Source organism: Vipera ursinii (genome assembly GCF_947247035.1).
Source record: "Vipera ursinii genome assembly, chromosome: Z".
NCBI classification, from domain to species: Eukaryota; Metazoa; Chordata; class Lepidosauria; order Squamata; family Viperidae; genus Vipera; species Vipera ursinii.
In genome coordinates, this window is record NC_139517.1 from 29,980,815 (window position 1) to 29,989,584 (window position 8,770).

The window sequence follows — 8,770 nt, forward strand, 5'->3', positions numbered from 1 at the left end:
GATCCAAATATACCAGTTGTTCTTCAGACTTTTCTGTCATGCAAGGCCAGCAGATGGCTGGGGTGCTGGCTGATGGGAGGGAGTGGGACCATAATTTATATACATTTTGGAAAAATGTCCACACTTGCGAGCATAACAGCCTTTAAATAAGGCTATCAGATCCTTCAAATGGTCACCCAGATATTTTTCAAGTCAGCGCTGACAGACTTACCACTGAAGAAATATACCAACCCTGCCTTCTTAGAATGTAATGATTCTGATAAATTTTCATTAGAGGTTCTTCCTTTCTATGTTCCTCAGTAGAAGAAGCCATGACAATTAAAAAAAGATTATTCTGTAAGAGTATATAACTCTGGTGAGAGAAAAGGAGTCCAAAAAGGCTTAGTAGTTTTTCTTTTATCATTATTCCTTTCCTACTTCTATTGTTTCTTACTTTGCTTGCTCTGTCCTACTTCTCCTTGTACACCAAGTATTCGTTCCTCCTGCTATTCTCCGTCAGTGACATCTAGAGTTTTTCACTATTTCCCTCACTTTAGAGCATCACCATGGAGTTTGCCATTTTTTAAAACTGGCCTAGCTCCTGTCCCTTCTAACACCATTAAAAATCACAACTATTAAGCAAAAATGGCTCCTTCATGCTTTTCTCTTGGCTCCTTACTCCAAATAAAAATTCACTTACTACATTGGTGCCTCTCTACTTCTCGGGGCCTACCAGAGTAGTGGAAATGAACAATTCATTTCTCCCCTTGCTTTGACATTTTCTGCCTCTCTGAATTTTCTCTTATTTTATCATAAAGTCCTCCCCCCATCTCTCTCTCTCCCCCTCCCTCTCTCGCTCTCTCTTTCTCTTTTTAAATAAAAAAGCTGAAAGTTTTGTTGAGGAAGGGGAACCCCAAATAGGTAAAATATTATTTGATTATAACTACAGAAAAATAAAGTGATGGGACAAAGGATCAATGGATGCAATATTAGGAGAAATAAGAAGGTAATAGACTTACCAAAATGCTCGGACATGTTACTGACATGATCCTGAAAACAAATCCAAGACCCAAGAACTGATATTTTTCCTCCCTGGATCCTGCCACATGGAATTGGTAGTCAGCTTTTACAGATTCCACAGATCCCTTTCTTTTTCTCCAGCATCATTAGGTAGATATCCTTGCTTCAATACAAACTTGTGTAGCTTTTTCTTCATCTGTTCTTCTTCATATTATTCTAGGATATTCATTCTCATCTTCACCTTTTCCTCCATTTTCATTTTATGACCCCTACTTATGATTTTCTTATGATTTTATTTTTCCTTTAACATGCTCTGTTGTAGTTCTTTTGGCTTCTCTGAGAACTTTGCAAATGGGGTTGAACTTTCCTCCTTCTTGCTTACCTGATATTCTGAGCATGAAAAAAAACAACTTTCCCCATCCAATGGGGCACCCTCTTCCCCCCCCCACCTGCCAAGAAATTTGAACAAATTTCAATAGGCCTCATTCAGAAGCTAGCAGGGAGCGGGCTGCTTTGTATGAAAGGCTGCTTTATAAACAGAAGCTGGAGGCATCATGCATAGCAAATATTTTGCTCTACCAAAAGAAGCCGGATAGAGAAATACACAGTTGGCCTCCAAAACTCATGAATATTGAGTTATAATACATACTGCACACAGTGAATAGACAGGGTTCTGCTTTTAGATCAATGCTCAAATGCAAGTCATAAAACAACTGTTTCAATATCTTTTCCCTCCGATGCTGCCAACATCTCTCTTTCTTCAAGGCTTCATTAGTCTTTTGTTCAAGCCATTCTATGGTAATATATCTAGCAAAACTTCCTCTTGTCTTTCCTATTGCCATTTGATATTTCATCCTGCTCTTGTCTTTATTATTCTGTCTTTCCCCCTGCCCCTCAATTTCTCAGTATTGGACCCTTTATTCCTGCAAGCATTAGAGATGGATTTAACTAAAAGTAGCCTATCCATTACCCAAGGAACTCAATTCTGGTAAATAAAACTGAACTAAAATCTTCCAGTGTTGCTATGTTGAAATTTTCTTCCACAATTTTTTCAACCATTCTTTTCAATCTGGTGGATTCATTTTAAAGGAGCATTTCAGTAAGATTCTAATTGGTAGGGCATGAAGGTACTTATACTTAATCCTCTTCCAGTGTGAAGTCTTCCTTCATCCCAATGACATTGCCTGAGTCAATCCACATTCATTTAATTTAATTTAATCTTTTAATTCTCTTTTAACTTTGTATTTTATATTGATGTGATTTTAAAATGCCCTGTAAACCGCCCTGAGTCCTTCGGGAAAGGGCGGTATATAAATCTAATAAAATCTAAAATCTAAATCCAAATTCATCCCACCTTCTGTTCCAGAGAGAATGCTGCCAAGTCCATTCTTCTGGAGATGCAGGTACTCAGCTTCCCTTTTGCAGGAACTTCATATTTCCTGCTTGTGAAATTTTCCTCCTCCATCTAAAGTCCAGGAACTGTAATGTTTTGATTTTTTTTTCTCCTTAGGAATTGGTGGCTCCTTCCCCAGACAGTTATCTCCCCCACTACTCCACTCATTGCAAAAGAAAACACAACAGGAAGAATGTTTGTTCTTGCCATAAAACTGTTCCTAGATCTGACTCAGTGAGTTTGGGCCATATATCAATCCAGAGAATGTTGAGGATCTTTCTTTCGTTTAGTTCTCTTGGCATCTGCTGCTACTTCTCTCCTGATCTTAGGTTAGGCAATGCCAGGGAGGACTTTTTTTTTAATGGGTGTAGGCCTGGCGGTTCATATCTTTAGTCTCTCAGGCTTCCTTGCTATTGTCAGAATCCATTTATATCACATTTCATAAATGTATGGTTAGAATATTGTGCTTATTCTCGGGATTCTGCCATCTCTCCGAGGGGTGGGGGGAGAGGATGGTTATTCAGATTGCAGTGGGCTGTTATCAAAGACCAGGAAAGCTTTTGATCTGGGGGAAACAGGGGGAGAGAGAGAGATCTGGGTTGCATCTCCATTTGGAACTGAAAGGAAGAAAGCAATAACAATAAACACAAGGAGATTGACACCTAAGTAAATGATGTGAGCCTAACCAAATGGATTTGAGGGGAGGGGGTTGAAACGGGAATGCTTTATATACTATTGAAATGTAACTCAATGTCAGATCCCGTCTTGTATTACCACAACCGATCTCATCCTAGTAAACTTTTCCTTTTGGACAAACTTGGATCCAGGAGTTCTTATTTCCTAAGATGTGAATTGGGGTGGGGTCCTGACAGTAGAAGCAGCTATACTGCTTCTTCTTCCTTTTTTTTCTTATACCACAAGACAAGAAAACTCAGGGATGCAGACTGTCTACTAGAACTTATAACTTCTACTGGAATGTGTAACAATAAGCAAAATAAGCTTTATTTATCCTTTTAGATCTTAAGCATGGACCTTTAGATATTCTTAATGGGTTTAGAACTATTCACATTCTTGAACTCTGTTAAATCTGGATACCAGTGAACAAATCGGGACTATTAACTAGAAAAGTTCAAAAAGCAAGGGAGGAGTTGAAGCATTCTTTGGGTGTCTGGGTATAGCATCTAGATTAAAAACTACATCTTTGCAGGGGGGAGAATCCAAGATAGATGCTCTGGGTATGTGTGCCTAGGAAGAAAAGAAGAAGAAAATAGGTTGAGATTAAACTGAGAATCTCCTAAAGTTTCAGTTCCCAGACCATGCAATGTAGTGCTCCAGGGCATTGCAAGACATTTTGCTACTTAAGAAACAGAACTAATTGTGAGTTCACAACAGTGACCCAAGGCACCATAGTGCAAAATTTGGGAACCACCACCATTAGCAGTGGGCTAATGCCTCCTTAAGTAACACCAGCTGCCTGTAATTAATGCAGGTTCGCATCCCACCAGGCTCAAGGTTGACTCAGCCTTCCATCCTTCCGAGGTAGGTAAAATGAGGACCCAGATTGTTGGGGGCAATTAAGCTGACTTTGTAATAATGCCGCTTGGTGTGTGTGTGAAAGCCCTAATAAGCAGGCATATACATAGAATGAAGGCTACTGCTAAGCTTGTAAGCCGCCCTGAGTCTTCGGAGAAGGGCGGGATATAAATGGAATTAAAATTAAAAAAATAAAAATAAAATACTATGAAATGATTATTCAGGGTGCCAAAAACTGAGAGAGTTGGGGAAACTCCATCCTAGACAAATAATGGGTAGAATCAGTGGTGGGGTTCAGTCAGTTCGCACCAGTTCAGCAGAACCGGTAGCTAATTTTTTGTGGCCCAGGCCAAGAATGGACTTCCGGAAGCAGCATCCACACAGAGAACCAGTTGTTTACATATTTGAACCCCACCACTGGGTAGAGTGATAGAAAAGAAAGGACACAGAATCAGTCTTTCTATTTGCAACCTACTGCATTGCTTTCTTGTGATCAGCAGGTTATAAAATGCTGGACAATCAGCTCATTAGATTTGGACTCCCATCAAAACGAACCTCACTTTAGCTGAGCTTTGATATATAGCTTGGGCTATGGGGTCCAAAGAGTAATCAGGGAAACAAACATACATAGAGGGACACAAAATTTTGCAAAACTATTTCTAGAAAGTGAGGAAAGCTGAGCACCACATCACCAGTATAGAGAAGGGGCAGAAACTACTCAAGTGTATGAATACAATTAGGATTAGTAAATATCAGATACAGACTGTGGAGGTTCTGGTAATAATATGAATGAGCTGAAAAGAAAGAAGGGCAGTGGGAGAGGGCAGGTCAAAGAACTGGCCTATCTGTCAGACCTGACCCAGCTAGGTCCCTAGGAAAGAAAGATCCTTGTCTGCATTTGGTTGAAGTTATAAGCTCTTTTACTAAGGATCAGTGGTTGCAGCAAAAACAAGTCTAGATCTGAGTATGCCCGCACAAAAGTTACAGGTTTTCCCCTTTCCCTGATCCTCCCCACTTGACCAGATTATCAGTTCCAATGACATCCTGGTGTGATGTTTTAGGAACTGCTTTAATGTCAGGCGCATCAGTGGTTTCACATTCTTTCCCAGGCCGGGCATCCTTGAGCGGTTGGATTATTCTAGTTTGACACCTCTGGTTCCTGTCAGCTTAAAACATCTTCTTTCCTCCTGCCGAACTTCCCCAAATTCCTCTTCCCTCCTCCCTCCATTTATGGCAGGATGTCAGCAGAGCACAGTGAAGCAGCTGAAGATGGCAGAGCTGATAGTACCTAAGAATGGCAGAGATCTATGATGACCATCACAACATTTTGTAGAAAATCTCTAATTAGAATTAAAAATTAATAAACAAAAACATCAGGAAAGAAATCTTATTCAGAGTGGAAAAGTTTTGGGGGTTGGGACTTTAAAGACATTCACCACACTTGCTGATTATCTTATACTAAGGATCAACATTCTTCTCTTTAATATTTTGCTCACAAACCATCAACAGATCAGGAAATTTCTGGATTTAGTTATGTTGCCAACCTCCTTGGCTTCATGAAGCTAAAGAAGGGTGAGATTCTGCTTAGTTAATCTGTGGTTTGGCACCCAACAGCATCAAAGAGAGCCCAAAAGCATGGATGATGGCTATTGCTGCTGAATGCCTCTCATTTCTCTAAGTTTCTTTTGTTATCAGCCTCTCCAGCAAGCCTGTATGCCTGGATTGTGGGTGGGGTATTAAAAAAATAATAATCAAGATAGTAGCCCTAATAACGCAATCAAAACCACTCCCCTATTTTACAATGATTGTGTGTTCAAAATCTGTTCTTCATGATTCTCAGTCTCTTATTTATTTATTTTATTTTATTTTAATTCCATTTGTATCCCGCCCTTCTCCGAAGACTCAGGGCGGCTTACAAGCTTAGCAGTAGCCTTCATTCTATGTATATGCCTGCTTATTAGGGCTTTCGCCCCCCCCCAAGCGGCATTATTACAAAGTCAGCTTATTGCCCCCAACAATCTGGGTCCTCATTTTACCTACCTCGGAAGGATGGAAGGCTGAGTTAACCTTGAGCCTTATACTTACAACTTTCTTGTTTCTGTGAAAAATTCCAACAGGTTAGAAAGGGCTGAGGCCCTGGCAGCTCACTTGTGGCTTCACTGTACAGTCATACATATTGCAGGAGTGTAGAAGATGGGAATGGAGTAAAGAGAGGAATTACCCTAGAATCCCTACATAGTCACAAACAGATTGCCCTCTTTGAATTCTTTTGGCCCTTATCTAGCCCCAGGCAGACGCTATTAGTTGAGAAGATTCCTGTGCATAAACTTTTTAGCAATAAATCAGTTTAATTGGACTTTCAAGTCTTTCACGCCTGACACTTACAATGTTTGCTTCTTATTCCCAATTGCCCATGATGACAATTTAAGATGAGAATTAGAATCATGGGACTCCAAAAATGTGTTCTTGCCTGGCTGTATCTAAAGGGAGCTCAGTATTTATGCCTGAACTTGACAAACCAATCATCTTTTAACCTGAACTTTTCTAGACATAAAAATAATATATGAGAAGGCATATTTTTAATGTTGGCCGGAAACGACCAAGGAGAGTGAAAATGACCATTTTTAGGAGCAAAAGGTAGGTATGGTAAGCTAAAACTGATCAGAATCTTTCAGAAGAGTGGGAATGAAAGTCTGATGTATGCAGTGCTTTTTTTGTAAAAGAAAAAGGTGCCGGAACTCACACATGTCATACAACCCGCCTTGCCTAACCTACAAGGTTCCATCCAAAAAAGGTGCCGGAACTCCGTTCTAAGCATTCTATGAGAAAAAAAGCCCTGGATGTATGTAAGGAAGAGTGCCACTCATGGACATAAACTAAGCTTTTTGATGCACTAAACCTGCTGTCTATAGGTATGGTGTACTGGTTAAGATACAAAGAGCTCAGAGACTTTGATATGAAATTTATCCAAAGGATCATTTATCTCCAGTTGTCTCTGCCTGTCCAGTTTGAGTAAACAAGATGGGTGCAGACTGAAGGCTATCAATTAAATAATATCATTTTGTGTGATCCAAGAAGCATGAAATTCCTGTCCGCTGGAATTATTTCTCCCCAGAAATGTGGGTGGTTCCTATCCTCATATTAATTCAGGAAAGTACTGAACATCTGGTTTTCTCCCAGTGATTGTGGTTCCTTTTGCTTGTTTTGCTTTGGTCTTGCTTTGAATACATTGCTCTTTAGTTAGCTGTAATTTGTATGTTTTTATATACATAATTTTCAGGGGGATGTCCAAGTTGTAACTATCCAGAATCATTTGAGAATTGAACAGCCCAAAAGCAAAATAAAACTAATAGTTTCCCTTTACTCATAGAACTTTAGTGGGTTACATTGGGCCAGATATGACCTCTTAATCAATCCATTCCACATAATTGTCGTTGTGAGGAATATCTGAAGGACTGCTGTCTTTGCTACCTTGAACTTCTGAACAAAAGAGGGGATGATAGTGAGGATGATGATGATGAAGCCACTGTCTCTTAATTTTATTTGTCCAAATATTTCTATCCAGCTGTTCTAATACGTTTTAATTATTGGGACTGGCTTATACAATTTGTCTCATCCCATGCATCTAACTGCAGTACATAGGAATAATATGTTGCACAAATTATTCTCAAGTCACATATGTGCATTAGAAAAGCTGAATAGAAATATGTATGGATGTACTGTTGTATAGGCTGCTAATGACATTTATATAAATAAAATTGGGTTCTTGAGGTATTTTATATATACAAAATGAGTTAAGAATCCAATGCTTTCTTCCCAGAGTGAATTAAATCCAAATAATGCCAGACATCAAACTTTTTACTGAAAGTGGAAATGGGCAGCATTTAACAACTATATAAATACAAATGCTAATTGCTACTGAAATATCATATCCACCCATAGAGCCATTCTATTATGTCTTCCACTTCCCACTGAACAGTTGGATTAGAACACTCAAACTGGAAGAATAGCTGTAACATCTCAAATTTATTTATGTTAGTTGCAATGCAGTGTCCCCCGGGGTCATGTGATCACCTTTTTTGACCTTCTGACAAGGAAAATCAATGGGAAAGCCAGATTCACCTAACTACCATGTCACGAACTTAACAACTTATAGTCCTTGACCATAGTTGGGATCAGAATTTCTGTTGCTAAGAAAGGTGGCTACTAAATGAGTTATGCCTGATTTTTACAATCTTTTTTTTTGCCCTAGTTGTTAAGCAAATCATTGCAGTTCTTAAGTGAATCAAGTGATCATTATGTGAGGGTCATAACTGTAGGGACCATTAGTAAGTCACTTTTTTTAGTGCAGCTATAACTTTAAATAGTCATTAAATGAAAGGTTGTAAATTGGGAACTTCCCAGTATTCACTTTTGCAGTGGTAAAAAGAAATGACAATTGTCATTCAAAAGCATGTTATTCCAATGATTTCCTTGATATTAACCCCAGTAAGCATAAATAGCACACCTATAGTATATATAAAGCTCTGAAATGAACTATGGGAACATAGACCCAGTGTGCTGAGCCTTTGAAGGCTGAAGTGCAGCTGTTATCATGACTACCTAATTTCTTGTTTAGGCAAACAGAACAAATTTTAGTTAACCTTTGTATAATATTTTCCCCCCTTAAGTGAAATAATATTTCAATATATCTTCCAAACATACCATTGCTCATGGAAAAGGCACGGGTAGTATATAATATCAACAGCTGTTGAAAGAAGCAAAGATGACTACATATAACAGCATGGTTCTGCTCACTTTTGTATGGTAGCCAAATTTGGTATCTCAGGAATGGTTCACTTAAGA